Below are 20,972 nucleotides of genomic sequence, written 5' to 3'. Positions count from 1 at the left end.
GGGAGTGAACCAGCGGATGGAAGACCTCTCTCTGCCTCTCCTTCTCTCTCTGTGTAACTCTTTCAAATAAATAAATAAATCTTAAAGAGAGAGAGAGAGAGCGGGAGAGAGAGAGAGCAGATTCAGCTTCCAATGAGGGTATTGTAACAATGGCTATTGCCATAGACTCATGGGTGCTTCTAGCTTGCTTGTTCAGTCATTCACTCTGAAAGAAAACAGAGTCTGGAGAGCTAAGGGTAAGGAGAGGAAAGGAAGAGCCTTTGTAGGTCTGGGTAAGGACTTTAGACTCAAAACCCATAAACAATGAAAAGAGACAGGATTTTCAGCCAGGCAGGGTATGGTAAGATTTGCATATTGAAGCTTACTTCATCGGCTATTTGAGGAGGGACTGATGAAGTGGCCAGATCCCTCCTGGTACAGGGATTCCAGGTAAGCTATTTTCCAAATCAAGGAGGGAGAAGATAATAGCTTTGGCCTGGAATGATATCCATGGAGAGAGGGAGGTATAGGTACTGAGAGGCATTGAAGAGGCAAACCCTGAAGAAGGTTTGCTAATGCTGGAAGAGGGGAGAAGGGAAGAAATCAAGCCGAGGACGGTCAGAAATGGAGGCAGAAGCTGGGATTGGGGGAAGTGGAGTTGGTAGGCAGCCAGGAAAGAGTGGCAGGCGGATTTTTATTAATTTTTTCTTATGGATACTGCTGTGAGCCTGATATGTCCTAATTGGTTTCAGCTTTAAGCAATTCTGCTCTTGGGATAACTGTGTCCAGTTCTCAGTTTGATTTTTGGGTCTATGTGAATATGAGTGTATTCAACCCTGAGTTTCTACCTGCCCCCTCTTTGGAATGTGGAGTTCATGGCCATAAGCAGTATTTCCCCATCCCCCTTGCTTCTCACTAACTTTAGCCAATGACCCAGCAAGTTCAGTTAGATTGAGGTTGCTCAAAACCTTTCTACTTTGTGTTTTCAGTTCATTGGCCATTCTCTCCTTAGGCAATTGGTTATGCAGATTCCTGGCCTAACCTCACCAGGCTGTGGAGGTGCCTTTAGGAATTGTCAGGGTGGGAGGATGACTGCGCACAACTTCAATATTTTCTTTAATCCAACTGAGGCCAAGTAGTGGCCCACCTACTCTAGCCCAGTGAGTTTCAAGTTGTTAGTGCAAAGTACCCTATAGTGACAGTAGATGCTATGTTTATGCAAAAGATAGGTTGGTAGAAGAGGGAAGAAGAGATCTTTGCATTTGGGGAGGACTTAAAATGAAGAAACTTTTATTCACATAAACTCCATTGTTTCCACTTTGTACATCTGCTTGTCTATCCATCCAACTAATCAATAAATTCAAATTTATTGGTCATTTATTTTGTGTCAGACATAATGTTAAACAATGGAGAATGTCGATGATGAATAAGACTTGGCTTAACAAATATTTCTCTTTTTAAAGATTATTTTATTTATTTGAAAGAGAGAGAGAGAGAATCTTCCTTCCATTGGTTTACCCTCCAAATGGATGTAACAGCCAGGGCTGCGTCAGGTGGGAGCCAGCAACTCCATCCTGGTCTCCCACGTGGGTGACAAAGCCCAAAGAAGCTGGATCAGAAATGGGGCCACTGACATTTGAACCAGTACTCTGATATGGAAAGCTAGTGTTGCAAGCAGTGACTTAACCCACTGCACCACAATGCCAGCCCCTTAGCAAATATTTCTATGGAACAACTTGACAGTAAAGGTGACTGAGGAGAATGGGGAGTGAAGTTTTGTTTGAGATACTGCTGGTGGAGGCAGTGTATCATAACTTGAATTATCTCCCCATGATCGCCCTCAATATTTGTCTGAGTGTTTTTCTTTTAGTTAAAAATTCATGCACAAGGTGGGCACTGTGGCATAGTGGGTAAAGCCGCTGCCTGCAGTACCAGTATCCCATATGGGCACCGGTTTGAGTATTGGCTGCTCCACTTCTAATCCAGTTCTCTGTTATGGCCTGGGAAAGCAGTGGAAAATGCCCTGCACCTGCATGGGAGACCTGGAGGAAGCTCCTGGCTCCCGGTTTCGGATTGACTCAGCTCTGGTTGTTGTGGCCACCTGGGGAGTGAACCAGCAGATGGAAGACCTCTCTCTCTCTCTCTCTCTCTCTCTCTGCCTCTCTATAGCTCTGCTTTTCAAATTAATTAATTAATCAAATGAATTAAATTAATATAAATGAATTTAAATATAAATTAATTAATTTAATTAATTGATTAAAAATAAATCTTTTCATGCACATGACTCTAAACTGTATATATATATATATATGTATATTTGTTTATGTATTAAAAATGTCCCCAACTTAAGAAAACTGTATCTCCTGTTTAATGCCTCAAGATTCTTCTCTGGGTGTATGAACCCCTGCGTATATACCCAAGAACCCTCAGGTACATATACCACTGGTAAGGAGGAAAACTCAAAGTCAAGTGGGAGAGTCCCAAAAACAAATGATCACATTACCATGGACAAGAAAACTGGTTTACTTTGAGGCAGTCATAGAAGCAAATGTTGAAACTGGGTCTTGAAGGGAAGATCTGGAATTTTGAGGCATTGGAAGAGGCATTCTGGGAAATGAGGTTTGTGATCAAATGGCTTGCTTAGGGAATGGTAAGCAATACCAAGTTTCAAGGGCATGGAGTTTCTGGGAAAGGAAAAAGCTAAGAGAGGAGTTGCAGCCATACTAAAAAGGGCATTGGATATTGTACTTAGAGTCTGGGCCTAATCCAGAGCCATGGTTTCTGTAGTGAAGTAAAAACATTTTTAGTCTTCCTTAGGGTGGAATCTGTGAAGGATGGTGTCCTAGAGGTATCAGTGAGGAGGACTCAGTAATGGACTGTTAGAATGGGAAAGCAGTTCTGGGACATTCATCCCAGAATTCTCTTCACTCTGATCACAGTGGGCAACCCACTCTTGCCTGAGTCACATTAAATCTGGAAGCAATCTGTATGTTCCTATATTTCCTTTAAAAATCTGAATGCAATTAGCCAGGAATGCCATTTGCTGATCTTCTGTGATTCTTTCATAGGACACATGATGAAAAGTGGAGGCCTCTAGTGCTGGAGCCATTTCTCAATGTCACCAGCTAATTATTGGCAGAAGTGGAACTCAAACACCATCCTTCTGCCCCGGTCACGAGTTCCCCACTGCTAACCCAGGCCAAGCGATTTGACCTAAGTTCTGGGTTTACCTTGTCCCTTGCATATTTCTCCATACCTGAAGGTGTGTGGGAGGACAGAGTTGTTTTGCAGGGCACTGGAAGTTTTGTGTCCCAGCCAAGGTCAGTTCAGCATTCTTATTAACATACTGTGGATAATGGATGTCTAAAAGTCCGAGGGCATAAATATTTTAATGTAGCTGTACTGTGTCACTGTTTCTTTCAGACCTGCACTTCAATTTTTATTTACTTTTATATGTTGCTGGCTCAGGGCCACAAGGTTTTCCATCAACAGAAATGGCTGCTGATTGAAGCAGTTTGCCTTCTCTCCCAGCACATAAGAGAGACCCATTCTCCAAAGCAGGTGTTTTTAGATCAAGATGGGCTGTTGGATGACACAATGGGGAATATACTTAGTAAAGCGATGTCGTAAATTGGGCCAGTGTCAGCTTCTTGATTTAATACTTTGCTCTGTTTGGTCATGAATTATATATTCTTTTTCAGATTGATCATTTCTCCTGCTGATAAGGGGACAGGGCTCTACCAAGTGGGTTTGGCCCCTGACCTAAGAAATACACTGATGCATCAAAATTCCCTGAGCTGACAACTTGGATGAACTCTGGAGAATATAAATCTGCAAAACCAAAGAGGAACTCAGCAGGCCTTGTGTGACAGAAGTCTCCCCTCACTTAGTATGCATTGACTGCCATGATGGCTGAGCAATTCCTTGGCTGCTTTCTACCCAATGTAATTTGCAAATTGATTGTTCTTCCTTGGAAGTCTTTCTTAATTAAATAGTAACTGCAGTTATTACCCACAGATAAAGGAGACATTTTAGTGACTTGGCAGAGGACAGCCTTAGCTCAGTGAATCTTCATTTGTTGGAGTGCTCACCATGGACTCCTATGTGCAGACATCTACTGGATGTCTCCTAAAGAAATGAGCTATTACTCCTTGCCCACAAGACGCTGGAATCAGGTGAGTCCATATAACAGAATATGTATAGAATGCATTTGCTTTTCAGTGCATTTATTTCAAATGCTGTCATATTGCATTTTCGCATTATGGATGCCAGACAATGCAGTCTCCACTGACCAAAGGAGGAGACTGCAGCATGGAGAATTTAGAAGCTTGCCCAAGCTCATACAGAGAGGTAAGAGTCAGCATCAGAATACTTCATGAGTGACCTGCCTCCTTGTTTGCTCCCCATCTTGAATTGAGGCCAAATAAGGTCAATCAATACCATTCTCTTAATGCCAACTATGATTGGGTGCTGGGGGATGGAATGAGTATTTTCTGTGGCCTTCTAACCAGAACAATGGTTCTGAGTCCTTGACAGGTATTGGAAACATTTGGGCAGCTTGTTCAAATGGGCAGTTACCTGGCCATGGCCTGGAGTTTCAAAAAGCCTGGGATATGCCCCAGCATACACATTTTTGGAAGTTTTCAATGTGGAAGGGATGGCCACTCAGGTTAAAGAGTGCAGAATTAAGTTTTTGTCTTACCCAGGACTGCACAAGGAAACATGAAGTGGAACTATGACACCTGACTTAAGAACCCAGTCAGCCTGGAGATTTGTGGTCACCAAGTGTCACCACAAGGGGCACCTAAAAACCCATGGATAGGTGGGGCATAGTTTGTGCTCCAAGGAAAAATACCAGAACCCCTCAAGCTGCGACTCTTTCTCTGACGACTCTCTCCTAGCTTGGGTCTAGTTAACTTAATGGTTGGAATAAGAAAGCCTGGCCTGTTTATCCACATGGGATCTTTCCATCCTAGTTTTCTCCCGTACCTTGCTTATTCCTTTCCTCATCCAAATCTCTGTGCATCTTCCAAGGCTCAGCTCATGTGCTGCCTTTTCCTCAGCCTTCTCTAGCACTCAGTACCTCTACGGTTTTCACTGTCGTCAGGCACAAGAGTCAATGTTAGTCATTGGGATACATTTCTTTTTCATCTTTGTGTCTCTCCCAGTAGCTAACAAAGGGCCATACACAATGGAGGTGATCAGTATTTATTGAGTTAAATTGACATACTGAGCACTACTACCTCTGAGTGACCTTCCCAAAAGATTCCCCACTGATTGAAAACACTGAGTAATGAATGTGTCATCTTAAATGTAGTATACACATCTTTAGCAATAACTTCCACATATTGAAAGTTTAAAAAATAACTCAATGAAAGAGGGTTTCATTGCTAGTTTAGTGATTGGGAAATTGGTCATTGGTACAGATCACGGAGGTAACTAACATTTAGTCTATTTGTATGAACAAAGATTTTCCCACACTGCTGTCCTATGACTGCCAAGTTCTGGGTACTCCTCACAGTCAGCCCTGTTTTTCATTTTGATATACCTAGTGACCAACCTTGGAAGAGAAAGCAATTTCTGCTCCATTGCTCCCTACCTTACTGCTCCCCTCCCTCTGTTGCCCATCCTGATTTCTGGGTTCTGCCCCTGACCAACCTTGCCTTAGTTTACTGAGGCTGGCCAAGCCTGGAAAGGGATAGATGAAGAGTTTTGCAGAGGTGTAGCTTGAAAGTGGTGACTACAAATGGACTGTGCACCAATTGGAAAGGTTGAAGGACAGGATTGATTTTTTGTAGAAATGTACCCATTCTCTCTTTTGTTCCTTCCCCTTCCATTCTTCCCCTCGATACAGACTTAAAGGTCTCCATCTGACCGGCTCATTCTTCCTGGAAAACTTTTCTAGCAAAGCTTTTCAGGGTGGTGCTTTAATAAATAGCCAAGGTCATCTGTAGCCAGGGTCTACTTCCTGTACTTGTAAGACAAATCCAGGAGATCCAGGAGCTCCTACCTAGACAAATACCTGTAGAGAAACTGCCTCATGACCTGGTCTGCAGCTCCACAAGTGGTGATGGGTCCACAGGCCCCCATGTCCATCGTCTCATATCTGCTGGAATGTGTTGGCTGGCAGCATGACCATGAGTGAAGTGTTTAGGTGAACAAAATGCCATTGAAGGGAAAATCATCAAGACTGGGACATCTGTTCTCAGACACTTGAAGGATTCTTCTGAGGAAGGAGGACTGAACCTGCCTGTGATGTCTTAATGTGTAGAACTGAACCACATCCTAAATCTGGGTCCAAGATTACGTCCCTTCTCTAGGTCGTGGTCATGTCCAGTTGCCTCTGGGTCTACATGCATACAGTTACCCTTGCTGGAACCAGAATAATCTGAATTTATTCTACTAAATATTCCTTCCTCAGAGCAAAGGGCCTTCCTGGAAACTTCTAGACCAGGGTTTTGCTACAGTAGCACTATTGACACATTGGACCAGATAATTCTTTTCATATGTATGTGGAGATTGGGGGCAGGAGGAAGATTATCCTGTACAATGCAGGATATTTAACAATATCCCTGTCCTTTACCAACTAGATATCAGTAGTATCTTATTGGAAATAATAAAAAATATTCCTGTATATTGCTAAGTATCCCATGGAGATTAAACCTGTCTCCCTCTCTGCCACTCCCCACCAACTAAGACCCACTACTTTAGACTAATGTTCCCATAGCACTCTGTGTTTCCTTTTTTTTTTATACTTATCACATTCTTCACACCTCCAAAATTCTTAATGCTTGTTTAATGTCCATTTCCTCTCCTAACAGTCAGTTCCCTGATGGCTGGATAAATTCTAATGTCCTTTGCTTTGCCTAACCTTTCAAGCCATAAAAAAGTCAGGGAGGGGAATGCACTGATTTAAATAAGAATTTGTAGCTCTCAGAGCTGACAGCCTAGTCTTCTCCAAAATTTACTATATTTCTTATAATTGTAGGAGTCCAAACAAGACAGTCACTTTTTGAGGGTTGTCAGAGAGGAGATTTAAGTCCTGAATGGGTGATCTTGAAAACTGTATGGAATTCGGGCTCTCAGCCAATCACCCCATGGGTAACTAATTAAATCACAAGGAAGAGACCAACACTCCTTCAATAGTCAGGTGCTAAGTGTTCCCAGGAAGGGGCTGATGTAACTTGGGGAGTGACCTTTAAGTGGGTCAAGAGTCACATGAATATGGAATGCCTTTCTCCCCTCCCAAGAGGTCATTTGACCCATATCCTAAGGGCTAGAATCATGCTTGAAAGGCTTAGAAAACATCCTTTGCCAATTCCCACACTTCACTAGAGCAAGCTGAGCTGTGCAGCCTTCGGGTGTGTGATGTGGAAGCCCAGCACACTTTACTGGGGAGTGCAGGAATTGCCTGGGGCAACATTCTTCAGATTTGAAACTTACAGCGTGTGTGATTTATCACTTTATTTTTTCCCCTCTACCCCTTTTTCCAATGGGGCAAAGAACAGTAAGCAGAGACAAATAGATGTGCTTTAGGCCCACATTTGAAGGGCTACGGGAGAATGAGTGTCAACCACCATTGAGTAGAGTGTAGATGTGCCAGACACTGTGCTGGGGCCTTTTTCCTATGATTTCATCAATCATCTCCACAACCCAATGAAGGAGGTGCAATTGCATTTATTTTTCAAAGAAGCAATGGAGAGGTTAGCAACTTGCCCAACTTTACACAGCTAAGAAGCAGACTGGGCCTGGGGAAGAATCTATCCATATCTACTGTGCCCATCTTCCTACTTGCCATAAACAATGTGCTAACCGTGCCCCCTGCAAAGCTCTATTTCCAAAGAGACCCTGTGAGATACGCACCACTTGAGTTCAGATTAGTGCTACTTTGTTGATTGCTTTTTAGGATCTTACTATGACTGGACTTGACTATACCTTTACATATCTGTAGCTGAGCCTTCTTAAATCACTGTACATCTGAATTAACATGGTGAATTGAACATATAGTGTACTTCTCTCTAGAAATAAAAGAAGAGGAATAAATAAGTATAAACCTATAAGGATAAAGAAAAAAGAGGATTTCAAGCAAAATTTGGAAGATGAAAATTGGATGTGGCATATCAGAGAAATGTGAACCTCAAATATCTGGGGATGGGAGGTCTGGGAGTGGAGTGGGGTGCAGGAATGGCAGAGGAAGTCAACAAAATGCAAGGTAACTACCATTGCAGAATCTCAGACAGAGTAAAAGTAGGGGGATAGGGACAGAGACCACCCAAATTCTTTCCACCTCTGAGATCAGCCATACGATAATCTCCCGGACTTCAGCAGACCACCTGTGTAAATTATACTGTACAGAATGTGAACCCGAAAAGATCTGGATTCAGAACTGTCAGGAATAGCCATGCCTGGAGAGAGACTCTGCTGGAAATAGGGGCTTCAATTAAAGTTGTCCCATGGGACAACAGGAGCCTACCAATTCTTTATTCCGATTGGCTTCCTGACAGAGAAGTAAAGTCTCACCCAACATCTCAGGTAGCATTTTGAAAGATTCTTTTCAAGGGAAACTGACCTTATACAAAAGACCCAAAGATTTGATTGGTTTGGGTATTCTCCACTGGAACATCAGATCCACACTGTTCTATAGGATGCCCTATGGCACACAAACTCCTACCAATGTGTGCAGACTATTCAGTGGCTAAGTGCCTCAGTCTAGAAGTCCTTAAATTACAATATTACTGACATTGGATCTTTCTTTGTCACCAGACACACAACTTGATTGTTGTTGAGCATCTTTGAAAACTTACTGTGTAAATTTGATGACATTCTAATTGCAAAAGCCTTAGTCTTTATTCTTTTATTCATTTCAGCTTCCTTCTTTACAAAGTTGTCCCTTCTTTGTTTCCATACCCCATCCCACCCTCCATCCAATCTCCCAATCAGGTTTGTGAATGTATTAAAAATAATTTTTATTTATTAATTTGTATTACTTATTTGAAGGAGAGAGAGAGAGAAATCAACCATCCTCTGGTTCACTCTGTGAATGCCCACAGTAACCAAGCATGGGGTGGGCAGAAGCTGGGAGCAAGGAACTAAATTAAGGTCTCCTATATGGATGGTAGGAAGCCAGGTACTTGAGATCAACTGCTGCCTCTTTTGCTGTGCCTTAGCAGGAAGCTAGAATCCAGAGTAGAGCCATGACTCAAAACCAGGCACTCTGGTATGGGATGCAGGAGCCCCAAGAGGCACCTTAATCACTACACCAAACAACCCTAGGTTTGTATATTTTTTTTCTATTGTGGATTAAAACTTGAATGGAGGCTGACAGACTGAATCCTCACTGTATGTTGATTGTAGCTATTTCATTAGTTCATTTTATTGCGCTGGGTTTGTGTGTGTGTGTGTTTTTCATGTTTTATGCCATTTTCTCTACCCTACACTTTGAATTCTGAGTATGATTCTGGCTTCCTGGGAATAAATAATAAGTGCTATAAAGCTTTTTGTACACTTGCCAGATACCATTATCTCAAAATATGTTGACATCTTATATAAACATATGTTTAGATTTCTATAACTAAATGTATCCTTATGTGTGACTTATTGTTATAACTGAATACATCTATAAAATATAACTATTTACAGGTGCGATCTGTTGTAAGCATCTACATTTTTATTCAATTGGTGTGTGTACACAACAAAGGATGTATCATTTTTCCTTAGGAATCAAATCACATTATTTGTGAAGACATCATATAGATTAAATAAGTACAAGCAAGATTTATTTTATTAAGTAGACACTTTTAACATTTAAAGCAGTTCCATGTTGAAGGATGATGTTTTATAATGTTTCAAGGAGACCTGTGGTTCTAGTGATAAAAAGAAAAAATATATATGGCAAAAGGCTGGACCCTGGTGATATTCTTGCCAAGGGAAGTGAGATGGTGGAGTAGAAGTGGGGTGAGGGTGGAAGTCACAAGTTTTGGAGGGTTCAAGGTCTCCATACACTGGCTGTGTGACCTTGGGTGATCCACTTGACCTCCCTATGGGACCAAGGTAAAATGGAGATTATGTTAATCAGTGCTGGTTTGTTATGCATTGAGCTTGTACATATAAAAGAGCTTTTTGACTGTAAATTATTGTGCATATTTTAATTGTATATCTAAGCCTTTTTTTTTTCACTCCATTGCTTACAGTGCCTTGGGCATGGTGCTTATTCAGTAAACATTTGTTAGATGACACATTAATGAATGAATTTGTGAGGCAGGCTTCTTAAAATATTTTTGCAACTGTCTGAGTCATTCACAGAAACTTATAAGACTGAGGGTTTATGACTTGTCCCTGGACAATCGGATCTCCTGATCCTGAGATAAAAGGTTCAGGCTTTCAAGTCCTTCCTGATATGGGACACAAACTGGCAAGACCGATTATGAGAAATTGTCATCATTCTGCTCAAATATAAGATCATAGATTTTGAGAAACTTAGAGATAATCCCCTTATTTTCACATATGAGGAAACTGAAGCCCAGAGGCTCCTAGAAATCAGTGACTTTATATCATTTTTTGCCATCCATAGGTCTAGTAATTGTAGATAGATGCACAGCAAATGTATTTTTAAATTCATTTTTCAAGAATTGTGCTAAGCACTGGGGAAATAAACATCAAGACAAAACCATCCTCTTTGAGGAACACATAATCTAGACAGACAGAAAAACCAGTAAGAATGTTATTAGTTACACTGATATTGTGATGGAATTACAGGGCTGGAAGGGACCTGCCAAGCGATGGTCCGAGAAGTGTTCACCCTGTGTCCTAGCTTAGGTTCCTTAGAGGCAGACCCTGAGGGAGTGGAAAAAGTGAGTTATTCAGGAAGTGCTCCTGAGGGAAACTGTAAGACAGTATAGGGAGCAATAGAGGAATAGGAGAAGACCCAAGGAAGGATGAGCTCTGCTCAAGTTCTATGACCTGTAGGGGAATCCCTGGGGAGTAAGTTAACACCTTAGAGGCTAAAGGACTGGACTCTCATAGTCTCACACTAGTAGGCTGTTGGCTAAGGGTCATGATGGGCAAGACTGGAAGATACATTGACTTCTGACCTTTAAAATCCTGAGCAGGCTGGCTTCAGAACCCAGAAAAAACCATGGAGAAGCCAGACGCCAGGTGTACAGAAAGCAGAATAGAGATAGGGGGAATCTGGGAGGAAAACTCAAAGCATCTACTTGGAGGAGAACTCATAGCACCTGTTCCACTTGGGATATATGAAGGTGACTTGAGGTGGGTGGGGAGGGCACATTTCACAGGGTGCGTTTGAGATGGGACGATGGCTACTGTGGCGATTTTGTCTGATACCTGGTGAAAAGTAAGAAGGCAGGGGAGGAGCTTGGAAAAGCTGGCTGAATTGTGGACCTTTTCATTTTTGGTAACTTGATTCTTTTGTTTGTAAGACGAGATACACTGGAAGTATCTCAAATACTAGGTGGCATATGGTAAGGATATATATACTCAAGAACCTAGGGGAAAAGGGCATGCATAAATAAATAGATGATTGATAGATAGATAGATAGATAGATAGATATAAAGAAATAGATAGCAGGACTTGAGGAACCAGAACTTCAAAACAAGGAGACTCATGGGTCTTCACCCTGGTGAAGCCACTTCTCTAGCTTTTATGTCTACACTGACCTGCTCTGATCCTACCACAGAATGTGTTTTTCCCTCTTTTACTGTACACACTCTTGTGTGTCTTGGTTTTTGCTGACTCATATTTTTCCCTGCTTGTAACTCGAATTGGTCTTTTCCTTTTGGCCATTTTAATCACTGGAGCTTTTCTCTATCTTCTTCTTTTTTAAAAAAATATTTACTAATTTATTTGAAAGGCAGAATTACAGATAAAGAGAGAGAGGATCAGACAGAGAGATCTTCCATCTGCTGGTTCAATTCCCAAATGGCCACAATGGTCAGAGCTGGGCTGGCCCGTCTGAAGTCAGGAGCCAGGAGCTTCATCTGGGTCTCTCACATAGGGGCAGGGGTCCAAGCACTTGGGCCATCTTCCACTGCTTTTCTAGGCACATTAGCAGGGAGCTGGATCAGAAGTAGAACAGCTGGGACTTGAACCAGCACCCATATAGGATGTTGGTACTGCAGGCAGTAACTTTACCTACTGTGCCACAGTGCTGGCTCCATTTCTATCTTACTTTCTAACATCTGTTTCCATTTCTAACTCATATCCTTTTCTCTTTTTTTTTAGTTTTATTTTTATTAAAGTGATATACAAAATTAAAGAATCACAAAAGAAAAAGAGTAATTTCAAATTTCTCACTTTCTTTTGAAACCCATTGGATGCAGGGCAACTGACCCAAAAGCTGAAGAGAAACAAGGTCTGAAAGGAGGGGAGCTGTGAACACCAACTCACTTGAGCTGGACCTGACAGGATACAAAACAGCAAAAAACTCTGAGACATATGAACAGGCAGGTTACAGCACAATTTGATAAGACAAGCAATCATTGGAATCAAACGGAGATAGGACATGTGTGGCAACTATCTCACATGAAGTTTTGGATAACTGTGATCCATTTATTTATTTATTTATTTATTGCTTTCAAATTTCCAGAATGGGCTGATTGGACCAGAAGATTTTTCCTGATTGGTCAATGGTTGCTATCCAATCTGTGAACTGTGTTACTGTCCAGGTTCAGAGACACAAAGTTGGTCCAATTTATTGTACCTCCATGTGTAAGTGGAGTCACACAATAGTAATAAATTTCATTTTTTAAAATATTTATTTATTATTTATTTGAAAGGCAGAGTTACAGAGAGAGAGGGAGAGACAGAGAGAAAGAGATCCTCCAATGGCTAGTTTACTCCCCAAATGGCTACAACAGCCAGGCTGTGCCAGGCTGAAGCCAGGAGCAAGGAGCTTCTTCCAGGTCCTCCTTTTGTAGGTTGCAGGAGCCCAAGGACTTTGGCCATCGTCTGCTGCCTTCCTAGGTGCATTAGCAGGGAGCTGGATTGGAACTGGAGCAGCTGGAACACAAACTGGTGGCCATATGGGATGCTGGTATTGCAGGCAGTGGCTTAACCCACTGCTCCACAATGCTGACCTCACTAAATTTCATTTAACAGTGAACATTTCGCAGATGTGATTTCATGTAATCATTACATTTCATTTAATTGACATTAATGTAATTCGTGTCGCTATTTGCTCATCCTGAAGGTTGTTCTGTGATTACCTTCAGATTACAGATGAGGAAACTAAGTCTCACGGGTTAACGCAGCTGGTGTGTGGTGAACTTCCCTCTTCGGAGGACTGTGGCTTGTGGGGCTGAGATCCTCATGAGGGTGGGGAGTCTCCAGCCCGTGAGGTGTATAAGGCCCATGAAATCATTTTGTCTGGCCCTACCAAGGCAACCAAAGGCAGGACTTGAAATTCAATTAGGTTTATAGCAGGCTAATCTTTAAGTTGGTGATTTTATATGGCCCACAAGTGATGTTATAAATATCCAAGTGGCCCTTGGCAGAAAAAAAGCTCCCCATTCCTGGTAGGTTGCAGTGGATGGGGAAGGGCCCGGACTGGTGTGTAGTCTGTAGCCTTGCTTTTACATGGAGAAATTGGGATTATATCTGATGATAATCGCTAAACCACAGGTCTATACAGGTAGAATGAGAGCTGGGGTCTGGTCTAATGTCAGTCTTTGGGTATAAGGTTGATTAAATATTACAGTGCTGACACCAGCATCCCATATGGGTATCGGCTTGTGTTCCGGCTGCTCCACTTCTGATCCAGCTTCCTGCTAATGGCCTGGGAAAACAGCAGAAGATGGCTCAAGTGTTTGGGCCCCCACCATCCATGTGGGAGAACCAGAAGAAGCTCCTGGCTCTTGGCTTCAGCCTAGCCCAGCCTTGGCCTTTGTGGCCTTCTGGGAAGTAAATCAGCAATGGAAGATGTTCTCATTCATATTCTCTCTCTCTCTCTTTCTCTCTCTCTCTCTCTCTCTCTCTGTGATTCCGCCATTCAAATAATAAATAAATATTTTAAAAAATACTATAGTGCTAAAAAAAAACCCCAAGTATTTTATGTCTTTCCTTTGCTGCATAATTATCTGTAATGGCATCAGTTTTGACATTCTCGATTATTTAGAGTGAGAAGCAAGTGTCTCCAGCAGCTAGGTAGGAAAAGCAGGAAATCCACAAATAGGGAAGTCTCTGAGTGTCCAGGCTCATTGTATCCTGGAGATGATGGGCCTGCCAGGTTGTATGCATGCAACTCAAAGTACCAGGAGCTCCCTCTTATGTGTAACAAAAAATTTGACGGACTTTGATTTATCTTGGTAACCTGGAAACAGGGTTATAGGTGATTGCATTAGACTTCTACTTAAAACGCTAGAATTGAGTAGTACTATTTCTTTTAAGAAGAAGAACCACAGGGAGAGGGGACTTTTTTCCCCTAATTTTTCTTCATACACAGAGAGTTAACTGGCTGGAGCTGTCTTAACAGGACCAAAGAAAGACTGCTGGGGAGAAGGAGAGAAAGCAGGTGAGGGCCCTGCCTGCCTCTCATGGCTTCTTTGCAATACAGATCACTTTCCATGAACACCCCGAGTCTGGGACATGAGACTGAGACACGATTAATCTACTTACCCACCATCAGCTGTGTTTTTTCACTCCCATAACAGATAAAAGGGTAAGTTGTACTCACTGTAGAGAAGAAAACAGAGAGAGAGACTGGCACTGTAGCACAGTGGGATAAATCACCACTTGCAACATTGGCATCCCCAGCTCCCTACTAATGCACCTAGGAAGGCAATAGAAGATGGCCCAAGTGCTTGGGCCTCCGCCAACCATGTTGGAGATCTGGATGGAGTTGCAAGCTTCTGGCTTTGGTCTGACTCAGACCTTTTTGAGGCAATTTGGGAATTGAACCAGCAGATGAAAGATTCATATTCATCTCTCTCTCTCTCTCTCTCTCTCTCTCTCTCTCTGTCTCTCTCTCCCCTCCTGCTCCCCTCCCGGTGTGTGTCTCCTCCTCTGTCACTGTGCCTTTCAAGTAAACAAATAAACTTTTTATTTTTTATTTATTTATTTTTTACAGGCAGAATTAGTGAGAGAGAAAGACAGAGAGAAAGGTCTTCCTTCCATTGGTTCAACCCCTAGATAGCTGCCACAGCCGGTGCGCTGCCCCGATCCGAAGCCAGGAACCAGGTGCCTTTTCCTGGTCTCCCATGTGGGTGCAGGGCCATCCTCCACTGCACTCCCAGGCCACAACAGAGAGCTGGACTGGAAGAGGAGCAACCGGGACAGAACCAGTGCCCCAACTGGGACTAGAACCTGGGGTGCCGGCGCCTCAGGCGGAGGATTAGCCTAGTGAACCACGGAGCGGCCACAAATAAACTTTTTAAACAACAGCAAAAATTAGAAAACTTTTAAAATCCCATGCTGTTTGAGTCCCTGTGAGACTGAGTGGCAGTGGGTTGCTGGCCAGGATCCCTGGACTAAAAGACCTGGCTTCTTCTATAGTCTCAGGCTCCACCCACATCTCTGTGCCTCCGTTTCCTTGTCTGTAAAGTGAGACTTCTGGACTCGATTTCACAGGTCCCTTTTGGTGTTCTCTGGAAATACAGACTTCTCTGATTATGGTACTCGTAGGCAGCCCAAACTCCTAGAAGAACACTCGAGATGTATCAAGGGCAGAAAGCCCTGTTGAGTCTTGCATCAGCCTTGTTTTCGATTTAAGCTTTGCATAGCTATTTCAGGAAGCTTTTGATTTTTGTAACTTCCTATTGGAGCTGTCACTGAGCCCGTCTTCAGGTTACACCAACCCCCCCCCCCCTTTGTTCCTTTCTTTCTCATAATACATTCCAGTACCTTGCTATACCCATACATCCTTGCCCATAGTACATCCAGGTCTGGCGGGAGTATGGGATGCACTTTGCCTGCTGGGAAGAAACTCTTTGTTATTTACAAACTTAGGGAACTTACAAAGGTCCTTTAAAGTTCTTTAGTCACCGTTCTAGAGTCTCTAGCTTCCTCCTGCGAGGTAATTGGAAACACAGTGGGTCTCCGTGTTCTGTTCACTGATCTTCCCCTGCTTTTAGCCTTGCTTAGCCAAAGGGCGTACAGTCACTGCCTGGAGAAGGAGAGAGAAGATGAATCAGGCAGATCACCATGAGGCTTTATGTGACCTCTGTTTTCCTGGACTCTTTCCTAAGACAAGAAGGTTCTTACCCTTGCACTCCTTGTTGTTATGGAGACCTTTGTCTATTTCCCTTTTGTAACCAGCAAACAAAAGAACTCATGTGCCTTCTTCAGGCTGGTGGGATGGGAAACATGCATTGATCTGCCTACTCTCTGGCAAACCAAAAATAGGAAAACTCTGGGGGGTGCATGGAGAGAGAAAGAAAAGAGCAGAGAACTTAAATGGGTGGTTGAACCCTGAATCCTGCAAGAGAACTGTACTTGAAGGGGTTCCAGGTAAATGTGCAGCGTTAGGAAGCTTCCTAATTTGTAATATTGGCATCTTTCCCTCATTGTGGGTGTTACATGGGAAAATTCTACCTCCTCTAGTTAATGTTCTTGCTACAGAAACGCAAAGAAAGGGAAATAGGAGAATAGTGAGGTGAATGACCATTGCCCTTTGCTCTGGCTCTTCTCTCTGGAAGTCTGCAAGGTTCTGGAATGGGCCTAGAAATGTAAATAATAACTTGCTCACTCTGCTCATCTCCTGGGATTTCACTAAGCTGGGGAACAAGTTTGAGGCTTCTTGGAAAAGCAGAGTGTACTCATGTGGACTTAGATACAGCTGACCTATGGTAGAATCGACTCATTAACACTAGTGTTTCCCTTTTCCTTTTTTTCTTCCTGTTGATTACGATCAGGGAATACAACATTTCACAGCTCCCTCTACAGACAAATTTCCTTCTTCTGACACAGTGAATCCTCAGGCTTCACGTTGGAATGATGGGCTACACCTCAATATAGTCTGGATCACTGGGTTGTCATATGGATGACAACTGCCTAGAGAGATTCCTGTACCCACAGCAGACTCTGTCTGAGGGATATAGTGACTTTCTTTGCAGTAAGTCCCTGAGATTCGGGTATTTCTTGTTACTGCAGCGCATCTGACTGATATACAGGCTCAGTCTAAGATAGCTTCTCAAACTTGTGTGTATCAGAACCATGTAAGGTGCCTTAAAACTCACTCCCCAAGCCTCTGATCAAGTAGATCTAGGGTGGGGCCCAAGAATATGCATTTCAGCTGTGTGTTAAATCACTCTCAGGATCTTGGTCCCAGATGAGGATATCTACAAATTTGTTGTTTCCTGAAGATGCATGGAAAAACACTTTGGGAGGGGGTGAAGAGGTTAATTCAGACAGCTTTTTATTGAAGATAAATTGCATTTTCCTTTAGTTTGAAGGCCTCAGTAGCTGTCTTAACCACCAGAAGTATAGCAGAATAGTAGTTAGGCTTATGCACAAGGGAAGGTTCATGTTAGCCAAGATCACAGAAACAGAGATGCTTACCTCCTGAATTTGTTCTGCGGGATTTGGGAGATAATTCAACAGAATAAATAAGCCATTTAGCCCTCCGTAACTCATGATGAGATTTAATTGCCACTGTAACAGTATTGGGAGAAGAGACCTTTAAGTGATAATTAGGAATAATGATTAGTCCCTCAGGAAAACTAATACATTATTGAGGCAGTGGGTTACTTACCTCAGAGATGGGCTCCTAATAGAAAGGGTGAGTTCAGCCTGTTTCCCCTCTCCCAGTCTCATGCATGTTCACCTCTCCTTCTGCCATCTTATGATACCTCATAGGGGCTCTCAACACAGCACCACCCTCTTGGATTTCCCAGGTTTCAGAACCATGAGCCAAATACACTTGTACTGTTTATAATTTACTCAGTCCATGTTGTTCTGTGATAGCAGAAAATGGACTAAGACAAGTCCCCTGTTGAACAAGGAATACGGTCAATAATGTAGTTTCTCTTAAAAAGAAAAAGAAAAACTAAGTTTTAGGAATGATTCCATTTCAGTAAAAACAAACAATTATGGATTACTTTCTTAGTGTCAGGTACCATGAGAGAGCAGGGAGCCCACACCTGTCTCAGCTGTCACTGCGTAGAGGCCAGTAGGGAGCCCAGCTCTGTGTGTGCTGAAATAACCAAAGTACAAATTCTGCACAGAAATAGCTGTGAGGATTGTAAACCTAAAGTGCTGTGGGAGTTCAGAGAAAGGAGCAATTTCAATTTTCTTTGAATATTGACTTGCTACTGCATACTGAATATCTTCTAAGAATGACAGTCAGGCATTTCTCACAAGGACTAATGAATCACTCCATTTAGCTGTGACAACAGCAAAGCAAAGAAATATCTTCAAGGGCCCAGACGTTATTTTTCCAGCCTTGTCCCAGGAATCTAACATGCTTAGAAGTTATGACAAATTAGCTGCTTGTGGCCAATCTACATGAGCCCCTTTATAAAAATGGAAGCTTGGGTCAGAGTTAATGGGTGATTATTGGCAAGGGGAATAGGGTTGGTTAGGGAGGGCAGAGCCTGGCTAGAAAGCAGCACTAGACTTAGCTCTTAGCACTTAGACTTAGCTCTGCAAGTCTAGGAATCAGCAACTGTTACTCAAAAGGCACAGGTCAAACCTTCACTGAGTCACAGGCCACTGCTGCACAATGTCCAATAGTTGTTTACATATGAAGACTGAGGGCAATGTCACTAGACAATTGAATGCAACAAGAGGATGGAAGTAGATCAGAAGTAATTAAAACACAAAATGAAAAAAAATGAATGTGAGGAGAATGCCATGCCTTAGTATTTCTTAACTGTGCTAATTTCTGTCTCACAATGTGTTTTTTTTTAGATTTATTTATTTATTTGAAAGAGTTACACAGAGAGAGGAGAGGCAGAGAGGTCTTCCATGCGCTGGTTAACTCCCCAGTTAGCTGCAATGGCTGGAGTGGCACTGATCCAAAGCCAGGAGCCAGGAGCTTCTTCTGGGTCTTCCACGTGGGTGCAGGGGCACAAGGACTTGGGCCATCTTCTACTGCTTTCCTAGGCCATAGCAGAGAGCTGGATTGGAAGAGGAGCTGCCTGGACTAGAACTGGTGCCCATAAGGGATGCCAGCACAGCAGGTGGCAGCTTTACCCGCTACGCCACAGCACCGGCCTCAGTGTTGTTTTCCTAATAGGGAGTATCCCTTCATTTCTCACTGCCATGTCCATTTTCCTACATTCTCAGTTCCCATTTGGAACCATCAGTGTGTGAGATCTTTCTGTCCTTTTTGAGGAGGAGAAAACCATTCCTAAACTCAGGGTACTTAGAAAGCAGAGCCCTGTTTTGGCAGAAGCATGTGTCCATATGTCCAGGTCAAAATTACATAGCTGGCTCCGGTACTGTGGTATAGCAGGTAAAGCCGCCGCCTGCAGTGCCAGCAATCCATATAGGTGCCGGTTTGAGTCCCGGCTGCTCCACTTCTGATCCAGTTCTCTGCTGTGGCCTGGAAAAGCAGTAGAAGATGGCCCAAGTCCTTGGGTCCCTGCACCCATGTGAGAGACCAAGAAGAAGCTCCTGGTTCCTGGCTTTAGATCAGTGCAGCTCCTGCTGTTGTGACCAACTGGGGAGTGAACCAGCGGATGGAAGACCTCTCTCTCTCTCTCTCTGCCTCTGCCTCTCTGTAACTCTGTCTTTCAAACAAATTAATCTTTTTAAAAATTTTTTAATTTTTATTTTATTTTTTGACAGGCAGGGTTAGACAGTGAGAGAGAGAGACAGAGAGAAAGGTCTTCCTTCCGTTGGTTCACCCCCCAAATGGCTGCTATGGCCGGCACGCTGCAGCCAGCGTGTTGCGCTGATCTGAAGCCTGGAGCCAGGTGCTTCCTCCTGGTCTTCCATGCAGGTGCAGGGCCCAAACACTTGGGCCATCCTCCACTGCCTTCCTGGGCCACAGCAGAGAGCTGGACTGGAAGAGGAGCAACTGGGACAGAATCCGGCACCCGGACCGAGACTAGAAACTGGGGTGCCAGTGCTACAGGCGGAGGATTAGCCTAGTGAGCCGCAACACTGGCCTACAAATAAATGTTTTTAAAAATATTCTGTAGCTACCCTTGAGTGACCTCAAGTCACTGGTATTCTGTGGTAGGATTCATACACCAGGAGACCTAAGGAAATCATACACTATGGCAGAGCAGAGTGGGCAGTCTTCCAGACCCAAAGTGGCTATTGATTGCACCACCATTCCTGAGTCTTCTCCCTAGTGTTCCCCCTTCCGTGTGGCTCAGCTACCTCTCCGTGCCTGTTCCCTTCTCACTCTGTAAGGTGTCTCCCTCAATGGCATCTGCTTTATCTGCTCAATCAAAGCTGCTGCCTCCTCATAACTTGGACTCTTCGTGACTCACAATGACACTTTAAATCCTGTCTAAAAACAACCTTTCCTGCATGTTTATGCATTTTATTTACACATTTTCTCCAATCTCATTTCCCAAAAGAGAAAATATGATTGGACTGGCCTGTTTTAGTCTGTACCAAGATTTTGTTTCATAGCAGTTGGTCACTGGAGAGTCTGTGGATTGGTTCCCAGGGTTAAGGCAATGGAGTCGCAGCCATGGACACTGGCGTAGAAGAGGAAGCTGAGGCCTTTGGGTTAGCATAGTACCCGTGGACAGGGCAGGCCCCTGTGAGTGTATACAATGTAAGTGGCACATTTTGCCAGGTTTCTGACTCATATGTTCTGGCTTCTCCGCCCAATGGTGGGTTCCAGGGTCAAGGGCGCCAGGTAGAAGCAATGGTGGCTCCCGGAAGCTCTGCTGTTCCTCCTGCTCATTCGACACTTCAGTACCACACCCAATGCCAATGCCTGTGCCAGGTCCTCAGTGATTCCCCCCACCCTGTACTAGGGTAGGGAACTGTAGATCAGTTTAAATGAAGTTGTCACTGAAAATGACACAATGAACGAGTAGTTAAAATTTGACTCTCACAGGGTTCCCTCCGTTGC

The 20,972-nt window shown here is 43.3% G+C and overlaps 2 long non-coding RNA genes across 2 annotated transcripts in view; one reads left to right on the top strand and one right to left on the bottom strand.

The window, feature by feature from the left end:
* The window catches only part of LOC138844679 (uncharacterized), a 103,749-nt gene extending 93,117 nt beyond the window's left edge, over nucleotides 1-10,632 (top strand). The window contains exon 2 of the long non-coding RNA XR_011380903.1: nucleotides 3,681-10,632. This is a non-coding gene — a long non-coding RNA (uncharacterized lncRNA). The remainder of the gene's footprint in view (nucleotides 1-3,680) is intronic.
* LOC127483780 (uncharacterized) lies at nucleotides 9,879-16,180 on the bottom strand. The gene is made up of 3 exons (XR_007910429.2): nucleotides 15,950-16,180; nucleotides 14,612-14,668; nucleotides 9,879-10,016 (listed from the first exon to the last, which is right to left on the bottom strand). It is a non-coding gene; the product is annotated as an uncharacterized lncRNA (long non-coding RNA).
* Between the last annotated feature and the right edge of the window lie 4,792 nt (nucleotides 16,181-20,972).

This window comes from Oryctolagus cuniculus, chromosome 12 (genome assembly GCF_964237555.1).
Source record: "Oryctolagus cuniculus chromosome 12, mOryCun1.1, whole genome shotgun sequence".
Taxonomy (NCBI): domain Eukaryota; kingdom Metazoa; phylum Chordata; class Mammalia; order Lagomorpha; family Leporidae; genus Oryctolagus; species Oryctolagus cuniculus.
This window is presented reverse-complemented; position numbering and strand designations above follow the sequence as displayed.